We start from the raw sequence: 13,078 nt of genomic DNA on the forward strand, positions 1-13,078 counted from the left end.
AAGAGGTTGTGATCCACCCTTCGTTAGCATGTTAGCACATCAAGGTGGTGGCTGGGCTAAAAAGCCGAAGAGGCTTAAGAGAAGGAATGTGTGTGGTGCCCCTGGCTTTCCCGAGCACTTTCCCTGTTACATTTTCCTATGCGCCTCGTCTCAGGTGCCCAGGAGAGCAGAGCTGAGGCCTCCACACGCTCGGCATTTCTTTCGTTCTGAAAAGTGGGTAGAACCTTGCCCAGAACAGTCAGCTACTAAATTCTAGTGCTCCCAGTTCTTCCGGGTCTTGCGTTCACGCCTGCATTGTGTATGTATTATGTGCCTACTGTATGCCAAAACCTGTTCTAGAAACACCATGGTAAATAAGCCAGAGGAGGCCCCCGGTCTCAACGAGGGACACTGTTTATACACACATAAACAAGAAGCAGAAAAAGAAACACATGAAGACAGTGGTGAGGGCTACGCAAGACTGAAATAAGATGCTGTGGAAGAGAGTGATAGACGGGGCGGGGGTGGCTGCTTTAGAGCGGAAGGTCCAGGGAAGGCTTGCTGACACTTGAACTGAGATCTGACTTGCAAGAAGAACCCACCACAGGAAGATGAGGGGGTCAGTGTTCTCGGTAGTGTTGAAAGCCATGACGTTGAGAAGCGTGGCTTGTCTGAGGATCCAGGGATTGAAGCACAGTGTCTAGGGGTGGGGATGGGGGGCAGACGAGTGTGTCGAGGTAGGTGGAAGCTTGCAGAGCCAGGGCATACTGCTCCAAGGGCAAGAGAACCCATGGTTGAGTGGGGTATCACGGGGATGCACTACCCCGCTCCCTTCAGGAGAGAACCTGCTGGGAGGAGAAGAGTCAGCTGACAATGTCATCGAGATCCACCCAGCATTTGGCCTGAGGCCACACTCTGCCCTGTGATTGACCAATACGAGGGTACGTGGAGCTCCCTGCGGGCTGGCACAGGCTTTTCAGAGCTAGACTGTGGTCCACGGCTCTTGCTACTCCCATCTTCCTCCCTCTCTCCTTTCCCAGGCTGGTCTGAAGGCTCTCCCTGCCTCTCCCGGATCCTTCACTGGTTTCCTCTTATGAGCCTTCTAACTCCACCTTACCTTTGCCCCCAAAGAACCTGGCCCGACAGAGGGGTTTTGAGCAGAGGAACAGGACAGGGTGGAGGATGGCCTGCATGAGCGGGGATGGAGCAGATCAGGCAGGAGCTGCTGAGGAGCAAACCTAAGGGATGAGTCTTGGCCACGCTCTGTCTGAGAGACCTTTCAGATACTTGGATGAGGTCCTAATTATCCTCTGGACCCGGGGGAAATGCTGCCTTCCCCATGAAACTGTCTTGGATGTTGCAGTCAAGTTAACAACAGCTGCCATTTAGGGGCACGTGGCGCAGGCCCGGCACAGTGCTCGGCTCCCTGTAATGGTCATTATACCCAGTATTCGTAACAATTCCACTTAGAAAATGAGATGGACTCAGATAGGTCCACAGTGCAGTATTCCACAGAGAAGCTGGGGCGCAGTAGGCATTCGAGCCATCCTTCAATGGTATCCATCTTCCTGATTATTTCATATATAGCTGGGTCTCCTACTCTCAGTTCCCTCCTACCAGAAACTTTTGAACCATCTCTGAAATTTCTAGTATCAACCTCATGGTTTTGCATATACGTGCCCAAGTACAGGAACTTCCAGGAGCTTCGTGGGCCCATCTAAACACTGGCAAGGGTCCCCTTTTCAGAGACAGGCCTGGCATCCCCAGCTACAAACAGGAGCTGGAAGAGAAAGCAGGTCCTGGCCACTAGGACCTGAGATGGCAGCCACCTGCTGTTCCACGCCTTTCAACCTGGGGAGGAAAGAGACCCCGCCCTCGCCCTGCTTCCCAGGCACTGGGGAGCCAGCGCCTCATCCTTCTGCAAAAACTTTTCCTTCTCTTTAAGGGTGGCCAGCGAGGCCTACCGGCCCCTGAAGCCACAGGGAAGCTCCTGGGCAGAGCCTAGAGCACCATCCTCCTGGGAAGAAAGCTGGCTTGTTCCAGGCACACAAAGGACAGCCGCTGGGCAGGGACGGGTCGTGCATGCTAATGACCCAGGTGCTGGGAAAGCTGAGCTCTGCTCTGGGGGGAGGCAGCGGCTGGGGCTCCTGCCCTGTGCTAGTCCTGGCTCCGACCAGAAATATGTGTCTGCTGTTTGCCCTTCTTCCAAGGGAGGGGCCTAGACCGGATGCCCCTCCAGGCAGGCCCAGCCCTCCCCAGGCCACGCTGAGTCACCTGTGCCTGTCGCGGGGAGACCCAGGCAACCATTTGTTGCAGGCAGCACACCATCTAAACATCCGTGCAAACTTGGACCAACAGGTCCTGTCGAAATGTGTTAACCATCTGCTTTTCCTTAGCTGTTTTTGAGCAAATTATGTTTATTATGTTAATTTATTTTACTGTCAACAACACCGAATGACACAGTTGCTGCTAAACAACATCATTATATATCTCATTCTGGCATATTACCAGAAGGTCCTTTTTTTTTTTTTTTTTTAATTCGACAAGAATAAATATGCATTGAAAGGTTGGTCTACTTAAAACCGAGTCCGAACAGCAAAGCCTTAGGTGCAGGCGTGCCTGGGCCACTCACGCTTTCAGGGATGGTTTTCTCTAGGAGGCGCAGGGCTGTCTGGGGGACAAGCTTGGCCTTGAACGTGGGTCTTCTCCGAAGCCTGCCGGGTTGGGAGAAAAAGAAGCGTTAGGGCATCTAATTTTCCCTCTCAAAACTTCCCTTCTCTCAGCAAATCCTCCATTTTCCAGATGGTCGAGCCAAAGGGACCAGGCGGAGTCCTGAGCAGAGAGAGGGTGTGTCACTCGAGAGCCCTAGTGATTCACTGGGGACCACCCTAAAACCAAAACAGTCAGGCAGGGGCTGGGGTTTATAGTGATTAAGTTTGTGACCATTTCCCCACAACGCGGAGACCAATAAACTCCATCCTCCCACAAAGAGAGGAGAAAAAAGACGAGTGCTGGGTGAGAGAGAGAGCAAGAGAAGGCGAGAAGGCGCCTCCCAGAACGAACCAAATCAGTGCGGGAGCGGAATCCCACTGCTCTCCACCCTCCTCCGTCCGCGTCCGCGTCCGCGTCCGCGGCGGGCTAGCTCAAGGGGAGCTGCAGCGCCTCACGGCACATCATGCTGACTCAGATAGCTCCTCGGTTAGGTAATAAGCAACACGAGGTACATGCATCTCTCTCAGAGGGAAACAGAGCCTCAGAGGCCAGAGCCGGCCGCTGCACGCAGCAGCAGCAGGCTTTGGTTCGCCGGCTCCCAGGCCCAGGTGAGGCTGAGTCTGCACGCCCCACCGGGCCTGCCCGTGTCAGCCGCAGGCCGGGCTTCCCTGCCTCACAGGAGGGAGCTCTGCCTGCTGACCTCTCGGAAGCCGAGACAATCCCCAGGTGGGACTTTTACAGCACAAATGACCCGCCTGATCAAGAGATTTGGTAGCCAGGTGGCTTCTGGGTGTCCTTGCAAATATTTGGTTTCAGAGAACGGGTCACATTACACGGTTTAATACTGGGGGACTGAAACGGCTACAGCAATCAGCCTTCAAACCCCATTTGTCCTGCAGCCGCCAGTAGACAGCCCATAAAAATGTGGGGCTCATGTTCACACAGATGGCTGCTGGTTTTATGGGCTGGGGAGGAGGAGCGGAAGATGGTCACAGTGACGCTGTCGAGAGTCTTAATTAAATGGGCCTTAGCTGCCAGGGACACCTGGGTCCTGGAGGCACACAGATAGGGGACTCAGTATTCTTTGAGGACTCCCTGCCCACCCCTGAAATATGCACAGGACTCTGTCCTACCCTGCCCCCCAGAGTCACCTCCTAGTCCCAGCTTACGGATGGCCCCCTGCCCTTGAAGGACTGCCGCAGTGCCTGCTCCTGCCCCCGCGGGACCTCGGGGTGGGACCCCCGCCTCTTTACTTTTTCCCCTCTCTGTAAACCCACTTGCCCTTGGGAAAAGGTAATAAACTGGTTCACCCTAACATAGGGGCCTAAATTCTATCTCTTCAAGGGACTTTTCCATTTAATTGGGGTTCAGGCTTAAATCAAAGGAACTGGTCTGTTATTGGAGCATAGTCAATGACAGGAAAGAAGAGCCTCTTGTCCCCTGTGCTTTCGGCTCATTCAGGAACAATAGGAAAGGAGGGAGGGGCCATTTCAACCCTCTGTGGGTGCTCTTTTGCAGCCCTGAATCCATTCTGCGCGCTGTGACTCTTTACAGCCAGTCCACAGGGACCGCTCTGGCTCCCGGAAAACGGAGATGAGGAACTGCTTGGAGAGGGGTGCTGGCCACAAGGTGGCGCTATTGCCCAGGGTGGTCAGTTGCCCTAAGAACCAGGATTGAGGGCGAGAAGCAGCTAGAACCACACCGGAAAAGGAGAGAGGAGGGTAGTAGAGTGCTGCCTTAGTGGGGTGCTTCTAGTCAGGAGTTCCTAACTCAGTGGTCACTCAGAGGGCGGAGCTTAAAGAACAAATCGCAAATTCTTCCACATCCTTCTCCATCTCACTTACAGAGCCTTGAGACTCCCTTGATTGCTGGGGTGTTTGTTGGGTTGGGGTCACCGTGGTCCTTGGGGGTCGGGGGCAGGAAGGACACTGCTCTTTGCGAGTGTAAGCAGAGTGGTGGTAAATACGTCCGGGAGGGTGTGAGCCGAGGTCCTCAGGCGGCCTGGGCCGCGCTGGGGCAGGGATGGGCTCGCAGCCTCTCTCCGTGGCCCCTCTGGGCTCACTCCTTAGCTCTGGAAAAAGCAAAAGCATCTCCTCACGCTGAGCTTTCTTCGCATAAAGTGATTACCACGTGTCAGAAGTAAACTGCTGCTTTCTGTATATAATCACAGACCACTTCGGAGAACTGTGACTTTGAGTCAAAAAGGGAAACTATTTCAAAACAAAATGCTGCAAGCTGATTTCTTACTTTCTCACTCTCTCTCCGCCACCTTTAATTTCTTTTTTTTTTTTTTTTTTTTGACGGGGGCGGGAGGATCTAAAAAACAAACACCGAAAAGTCAGTCGGTATCTCCTCACCACTGCAGCTGATTTCCTGTGTAAACGAAAACCATGTGATATTCCATAAATGCTTCCAGCTCCAAAAGACAGGAAATGAAAACCATCATGGAAAAGGAAAGCTGCAGAATAAATTCCCAGCGCAGATAGCATTACAGCGACATTGCACGGGGACGAACGCTAGGCCTCCTGCACATACCTGCGGGTCATTAGAGTGACTGCTAATGGGATCCGAGGATAGCGGCCCGGCTCAGTGCTGCTTCTGCGGGGAAATCGGACGGCGGCCGTCACACCCACGGCGCTGCGCCTGACAACTCGGCTTTCAATTAAGGACCGAGCTGAGAAAGTAGTCTTTTCTTTCCGCACGCCTCGCGAGGTCAGGTTACGACCTCTCAACCGTATTCAATCGCGGTGGCATCCATATGCATGAGGGCTAATTAACTCTGAAAGGCTCGGCCGGCTGGGCAGTCCCCGCAGTGCAGGGGTGGGTGGAGAGGGGTCGTCGAGCCCCCCCTCGTCTTCCCCGCCTCTGCAGCTGCTCCCGCGCCCGCCGGAGTGCTCACATGTGCGCGGCGTCTCAGCGGCGGGGACCCGCCGGGCGAGGGGAATTAGCCGCGTCATTTGTCGCCAGCCTAGCAACACGTGCGTGCTTATCCCGGTAGCTCACGCCTGGCCTCTGAGTCCTGGGGCCGCGTGTGAGAGGGGGACGTTCATTCTAGAGGGGATTTAAGGTTAGAGGTTGCACTTGGCCTTGAGGCCGGGAGGCTGGAACCAGAGCTGGAGCTCCAGTCCTGCTGTCTGTGGGAGCGGGGGCACGTCGGCCCACCTCCTCTCCGGCTCTCTGCGTTTGCTCTGCTGGGACATGTTGGACTGGAGAAAAGGTCACGTCCTTTCCACTTACAGATAAGTCTCTTTCCAGCCACCGTAGTTTTCCTAGTTCTGAGTATTTTTAGGTTTTCCAGTTCACGACAAGCCAGGAGGTGCCTAGTTTCCCGGAGGCGGCAATCTGTGGGGTGACATTTTCTACTTCCTCCTGTATCAGTTAAGACGCTTTCATTTTATATTTTACAAACTCACTTGAAGCTTCAGCAAACTAGAGAAAATTTATTGCTTGGGGACCCACAGCAATTTCTGAGGCTGGGATGCAGCAGGCTCAGAAAGTTCCTACTTTCTCTTTCACTCGTCTTTCCTTCTTTATTTCTGCTGCTTTATATTTGTTAGCCAACAGGCTTCCTCTAGTCTTGTTTCTTAGTCCACATGGCATAGAAGACGAGCCCAGCCGCCGTTTATCAGTTTACAGCTGCTCTGTTCAATAGATGGGCTCATAAGGGCCCGGCTTGAAACTGCCCCAATTTCTGGCACAAAATATCGGGCTGGCACAGCTTGGATCACGAGTCCAGTCCCTATCCAACCAACTGTGAGGGAAGAGTCAGTCACATGATATAAACTGCCATGGGCTTACTTACCCCTGTGGGTAGGGGGCTCTTAAGGGGTGACCAAGCCAGACATGCCAAAGGGTATCTACAGCGCTAACTCAAAGCCTGATTTCATCTAGGTACAAGGCAATTTTCTCAGAGATAGCTCTCTGGGCTCCTGACTCAGCCTGGCTTCACCTTACAATAAAGAGGAGGGGCAGGATTCCCTGTAGATGGAGTTCAAGAGCACCAGGAAGAACGTGCCCGACTGTCCTCAGCTTCTAGCAGGGAGTCAGGAGTGAAGCCACAGGCTCTGCCTTGACTGGAGAGAAGCTGACTCTCCCTTGGAGAGACTTCTGTGGTCTGGTCTTGAGGAAGGATGGTGATTGCATGGGTGGGGCACTGGCCGGCTCCCCTCCATCCTGCATTAGTGGCAAGGTCTAAGTCGAGGCAGTAGGAAAAGAGGAAGACCAAATAAGAGGTGGATTGACTCCACAGAAGAAGCCACAAGCAGGAGTCTACAGGAGCTGAGTAGGAATGTTTAGGACAAGACACTGTGGGCATCACTCATTCATAGGGTCGCTGGGAATTGGAGCTGATGCAACTGGGCGGTAACACACCAAGTCAAGCCCAGTGCCTCCTATTCTGAGGAAACCAGAGCCTACTTGCAGATGTGACTACCTAATCGACAAATCAAACCTCCTGTCAGCCTATCAAGTAGGGAAGTAAAATATTGAGAGCTCCTGTGAAAAATAAAATCTTTGGCTCGTTCAGCAGAAAATGGATTTATTAAGTATATTAGTCAAGATGAGATAACCCTATCACAACCTCCAAATCAAAGTGGCTTAAAACAATAAGAGGTTGATTTCCCATTCACGTCATAGTCCAGTCAGGGATTCAAGGACCCAGACTCCTTTCTACCAGAAGCTTCACCATCTTCTAGGGTTCTTGTTGTTTTCCACTGACTCCTCTATACCCTGCTAGGGGATAAAGACATAGAGGATTGCCCCAGAGGTTTTAGGAACCAGGCACAGAGGTCTATCACTTCTGATCACACACCATTACACAGAATTCAGTCGTGGGACCACACCCAAGTGCAAGGAAAGCTGAGTAAGCCAGTCTCACTCTGTGTCTGCCCAAGGATGAAGAGAAAATGGGTTGAGTGAGCATCTAGCCGCTCTCTTAGATGCTGTTAGATGATGTTAGATTAGAGTCACAGGCAGGTGGAAGTGAGAGCTGAGGCTGAACTCCCAGGAGTGCTCCTAAAACCCAGCTGCAGACTCCATGGCCTCTGCACTCAGAAGCACTAAATGCCAGAAACCTACTTGATTGCACATGCTACCTCGGCTAGAACTGATGAAACTTCCAGTCCCTGGGCTGCTCGACCTCGCAATGTCTGGGAAACAGCTACCATCCCGAAGGCTGGGTGTCTCTGCCATCACCCAAAACACTTTTGAGAAAATTTGGAGGCATCGGGAGGAACTCGCCCCCACGCACGCACTTTTTTTTTTTTTTTTCTTTTTACCTTTAAGTTATTCACTTCCAAATTCAGGTCTTGAATAAGGAGTCTTCGAAGGGTCAAGACTTCATCCTTCCTGCAAGGGAGGCTGGGAATTTGAGTTCTGACTTTCATTCTGGGAAGGCAGGACCCATATTGTCAACTTTTCCTTCAATAAGGAGATGGCCTAAGTGAGACGTATTTCCACCGGGAAGGGGAGGTGGGGGTGAGAAGGGCGGGAGGCCTCCTGGCAAATGCAGCTCTGGCTGGGCCTGGGTAAATGGTGTTGAGGAGGAATTATAAATTATTTGCAAACAGTTCCAAAAGCAAAAAGGCCAAGTGGCAGAAATATAGATTCTCAGAGTTAGGAGGAATGTTAAAGCTTATCTGTCTGGTCTTCAGCTTAACGCAGGAATCCCTCTACCAAAACTGCCCTGTGTATTCAGTCCCACTGAAATATTAGCAGTGATGGATGACTCAGTAATGCCTTACAAGGCAGCCTTTTGGGTCACTTTTGTTCTTAGAAGGTTCTTCTTTCAGTGAAACAGAAATCTGACTTTCTAGAACTTCCACCACTGGCTCCAGTTCTGCCCTGGGAAACCACACGGAACAAGTCTGTCCTTCGTGCATATGACAGTTTTTATGTTTCCCGTCCTGTCCTTTTCCTACCCTTCTCTGGGCCAAACAGCCCTACTTCTTTCTACTCCGTTCCTCATTTGGTGATCTGCTTAAGAGGGGCCTGTGGGCCGAAGGGCAGAAGACCATATCCTAATGGTAGTGATATAAATTTCACTACTTCTTAAAACTGTCTCAGAGAGATGCATACACACTCCAATTTGACTGATGAAGAAACTGGGGTGCTGAGAAATCAGGCAACAGAAGAAATCCAGAAATCCAGGGTCCAGATCACGACTCGGAACCACTGTAAGAATTCTGCACTAGGTCCCATCCTGCCTGGACCCACCTGTGGGCCCCCATCTGTGTGCTGGGTCCCGGGGCCTGCACGGGTTTTCAAGCCTGGGGAGGTCTGGCTGTGAGGCGTTCTGTGGCCCCACTGTGGGGGCTGTCACGTTGACACCTTTCAACGGTTAGTGGGGACATAGGAACAAGTCCTCCTGTAAAAGCCTCCATGACAATCCCCTGAATGTGTGAGTATGGTGACTTAGAAAAAAAACAAAAATGAAAAAGACTCCTTTACCCTGTATTTTATTTTTTTAGGAAAAGGAAAATATATAGATAATGTTATCTTTCTGAAACCACTACCTGTTGTCTCCACTGCACTCGGCCTACTGGGTCTCACGAGAGGGATTCACCCTATTAAAAGACTCACCTGCGACTATGCAGAGCCGCTCTGGACTTGACTGCCGTAATAGACTTACGTCACGGGCAAGTTCAAATGTGGGTATTTCACAGGAAGCCTCAGCCATCCAGATCCTGGACTCAAATCACGGTTCATTCCAAAAGTCCTAGATCCTTGGCTATATCTGCCTATCTTACCCACTGTTCTCACTATTATAATGGAAATGGATGCTTATCGTAAAATATCTGGGAAATACATGCATATATAAAGAAATAATAAAAATGGCCAGGAATAACCACTGCTAACAGTTTAGTGCCTCTCATCTGGGTTTTTACACATACATTTATGTATAGTAATGTTAATGTCAATCTGTATAGACAGATGGTATTGTACATATTTTTCTCATTTAACATTGCATTTATGAGCATTTTGCCATTCATGAGCATTTGTTAAGAATATGGCTTTAAGGCTGAATCACATTCCTTCTTCACTTGCTGTTCCAAAGTCAGGAAACATTGCGTATGCCAGGAAACAATGTATGTGTGTGCGTGTGTGCATGCTTGTGTGTGTGTGTGTGTGTGTGTTTGTGTGTGTTTGTGCGTTGCAGGCTTTGAGGGTACAAAAGTAGATAAGACAGCCAGCATCCGGCCCGCATGGGGTTCATCATTTGGTAGAAGAGGCAGAAATGGGGAACCAGCAGTTACAAAAGTGGCGAGTGTGATGGAAAAAGACCAGGCATCACGCCGGCGTGGAAGAGAGGCAGCCGACACGGGTCAGTCAGTGGTGGGCAGGCAGTTTAGGAGGCTCCCCTGAGGAAGTCATGCTCCAGCAGGCCCCAGTGGGCGAATGTTACAGGAAGCGGTCAGATTCCTAAGCGGGGAGGTGGAAAGGATGGAACTCTGGCCTCGACTGGATGCAAGGGAGGAGGAAGGATGTCTTCAGGGCGTCCTGCTTGAGCTGCCGGGCGGGTGCCCACGACCAACGTCCTGGTCTCGGGACTTCAGGTTGTTTCCGGTTTTCCTTTCTTTTTTTTTTTTTTGCTATTAATAATACTGTGATGAACATCCTTAAGCATCAGTCCGAATGCCTCTCTGTTTACGCCCTGAGGATAAAGGAATTATAGGGTCATATGCAATGACAGTTTTTAAGGATTTTGATAATCGCCTTCCAGAGGGGTCTTTCCACCAATAACGATGACAGGGCTCATTCCGTGGCTCCCTCAACGATGGTGGCGGCAAAGGTGACGACAGTTACAGCGGAATGTGTGTTCGTCTGCCTGATGCAGGAGGCACCATTCTGAGCACGTCGCAAACTTTTGCTTATTCAGTTCTCAGAGTCGCCACTGTGAAGCAGGTGCTCTTGTCCCCACATCACGAAAGAGCCGAAGGAGACACAGAGGTTGACTCGCCCGCTGCCACCTTACAGGTAAGCGGAAGAGCTGACACTTAACCCAGGCAGCCTGACTCCAGAGTCCGTACCCAGAGTAGTATTTTGCTTAAGTGGCCAATTTATATTTTTGAAATTTGTATTTCTTTGAACACTAGTAAATCTGGTTATTTTAATCTTTTTTCTTTTCTATCATGTTTTTGGACGTGTATATTCGTGTGTGTGAGGTGCTTGGTGTGTGTCATGTGCAGTGCATGTTTAAATATGTAATATGTGTGAGTGTGTGTGTATGTGTGTGTGTGTGCATATGCCTGTAGGCACATACACATGTGTCTGTATCTGTGGAATGTGTGAGAGTGGTGCATGTACATGTATGTATGAGTGTGTATGTGGGTGTGTGGTGTGTATGTGTGTATGTGTGTGTGAGAGAGAAGTGTGTGTGCCTGTGGGGAGTATATAGGTTCGCATGTGTGGAGTGAAGTGTGTACAGTGTCGGGTGTATGTGTATGTTAGGGGGTGTTTGTGTATCTGTGTGCACTGCCTATTTATATTCATGAAGTCATGTGAAGCAGTTGAAACGAGCAAATTATGTTTCTGACATGGTTTCTTCCTCTGTAAAGTGGGGATCGTAGGATGAATCTTTTTTTTTTTGGAAGCGTAGGAGGGCAGATGACAGAAGACATGCCTGGAGCACTGCTTGCAGGAGCTGGCCGTGATCAGGGTGGGGTCATGACCCATGGTTGCATCTCCAAGAATCTGCTTGGGCCATGCCTGGTGCCCGGCTGACTGGAGGTTTCCTGTCGCACAATGAGACTTGAAGGCCAGCCTGAGGCCTGGCCGGGGGATCATTTAGCCTTACCCGGCCTTCTTTATGGGGTCAAGAGGGAAAAGAGTGCTCACTCACAGTTAAGGGGCCTGACATGAAGCCCCTCACCAAGCGACAGGAGCCTTCATTCCAATTCTCTCTCCCTTTCTTTGCCCCACTGAGCTGCTTTCGCTGCAGGCTTTGAAGGAGTCTCTCATTTTTCTAGCATCTTCCTTCCTCCTTTTTCACATACGGACACTGGGAAGCACTTGCAGGTAAGATGCTTCCCACATATTGAAGACTTTGCATCTTGCGTGAGCACAAGCAGTAGAAGATAAAAAATAGTAAGTAAAGCCCACACGAGACAAGAACCCGCATCTCAGGAGGCACAGTAATCCACAGAATCCCTCTCAGCACCCAGTCTCACTGCTGTTCTGGTGGCGTCGGCAAGGGGACCCTGGGCACCCGTGTGGCCTATGGAATCGCTCCTTCCTAAGCAGTACCTCCAGAGGGTGCTCCAGCCAGACCCAGGGGGGGCCCTCTGACCCTGGGGGCACTGTCCTGCTGGAGCAGGCTCTCTCCAGCAGGGGTGCTGTCACTTCCCCATCAGCTGGAGGGCTGGGGAGGGAAGCCCAGGCCTGAGCAGGAAGGACAGCTGTAAACGGAGTGAATCTTTTTTATTTTACCAGAACCAGATGTATAAAAATGCCAGGAAAAAAAAGAAGCCAAAGGTTAAAAAAACAGACTACTGCCATCAGAAACAATGAAATTTTATTGCCATGCTTGTCAATGGCATGGTTTACAAGTGAAAACTCAGTGCTAGACACACTGTACAGGACAAGGGCGAGCAGAGGTGCCTCCTGCCTGGGGCTGGACAGCCACAGAGAGGGCAGGCGTCCCCCCATGAGTGAGTCCAGCGCTGAGCGTGGCCGGGCCCTCCCGTGGGCGGACCTTTGGGAGCCTGGGTTCCTCGGCGTGGACCATTTCTGCAGTTTGAAAGTTTATCTGTGCCTTGAATTCTCCACCATCAGCCTTGTCATATCTATGACCAAAGTCCCGTCATTGTCTAAGGGCTTGGATAGCGACTTCAGTATTGCGTGCCCTGGCAGCTAAGCATAGCTGCCACTGCTGCTGGATGACAATCCTGTGAATATTGGACCAAACCGTACTGAGACCTGGGTTGACGTCGATGTGTGAGTGTGTACGCAATTCAGATTTAATCAGAGCATCACCTTCTCCTCTGCTCAAAACTCTCCAGGGACTTTCCACCTCCCTCCCGCCCTCCGAGTAAAAGCAGGAGGCTCGCTTCTATGGCCCAGCCACCCCTCTGGTTCGCTCCCCACCCCACCCCCACCATCCTGCCACTACCCCACCAGGCAGGATGACTCCCACTGGAGGCCTTTTCTCTTTCCCAAATATTCCGTCTCTAGGTATTCACATGTCTCCCCTCCTTTGATCCCTGCTCAGATATCACCTGCCGGGAGCCCTCCCTAATCCCTCTCACCAACTCCCCTACCCGCTTTCTGCCTTAACATTTCTCCAGAGCATTTCTCACTTTCTGGTGTAGTATTTAATTTACTTGTGTTATCCATGATCTCCCCTCCCCCATATTGTAAGTTCTCCGAGAGATTTTTTTTTTTTTTTTTT

The 13,078-nt window shown here is 51.0% G+C and overlaps 1 long non-coding RNA gene across 1 annotated transcript in view; it reads left to right on the forward strand.

Moving 5' to 3' along the window:
* LOC112472843 overlaps positions 1-10,628 on the forward strand; it is a 45,244-nt gene extending 34,616 nt beyond the window's left edge. The window contains exon 3 of the long non-coding RNA XR_003043787.1: positions 10,568-10,628. This is a non-coding gene — a long non-coding RNA (uncharacterized LOC112472843). The remainder of the gene's footprint in view (positions 1-10,567) is intronic.
* Positions 10,629-13,078: the final 2,450 nt, after the last annotated feature.

The sequence above is a fragment of the Pteropus alecto genome, unplaced genomic scaffold (assembly GCF_000325575.1).
Source record: "Pteropus alecto unplaced genomic scaffold, ASM32557v1 scaffold269, whole genome shotgun sequence".
Taxonomy (NCBI): domain Eukaryota; kingdom Metazoa; phylum Chordata; class Mammalia; order Chiroptera; family Pteropodidae; genus Pteropus; species Pteropus alecto.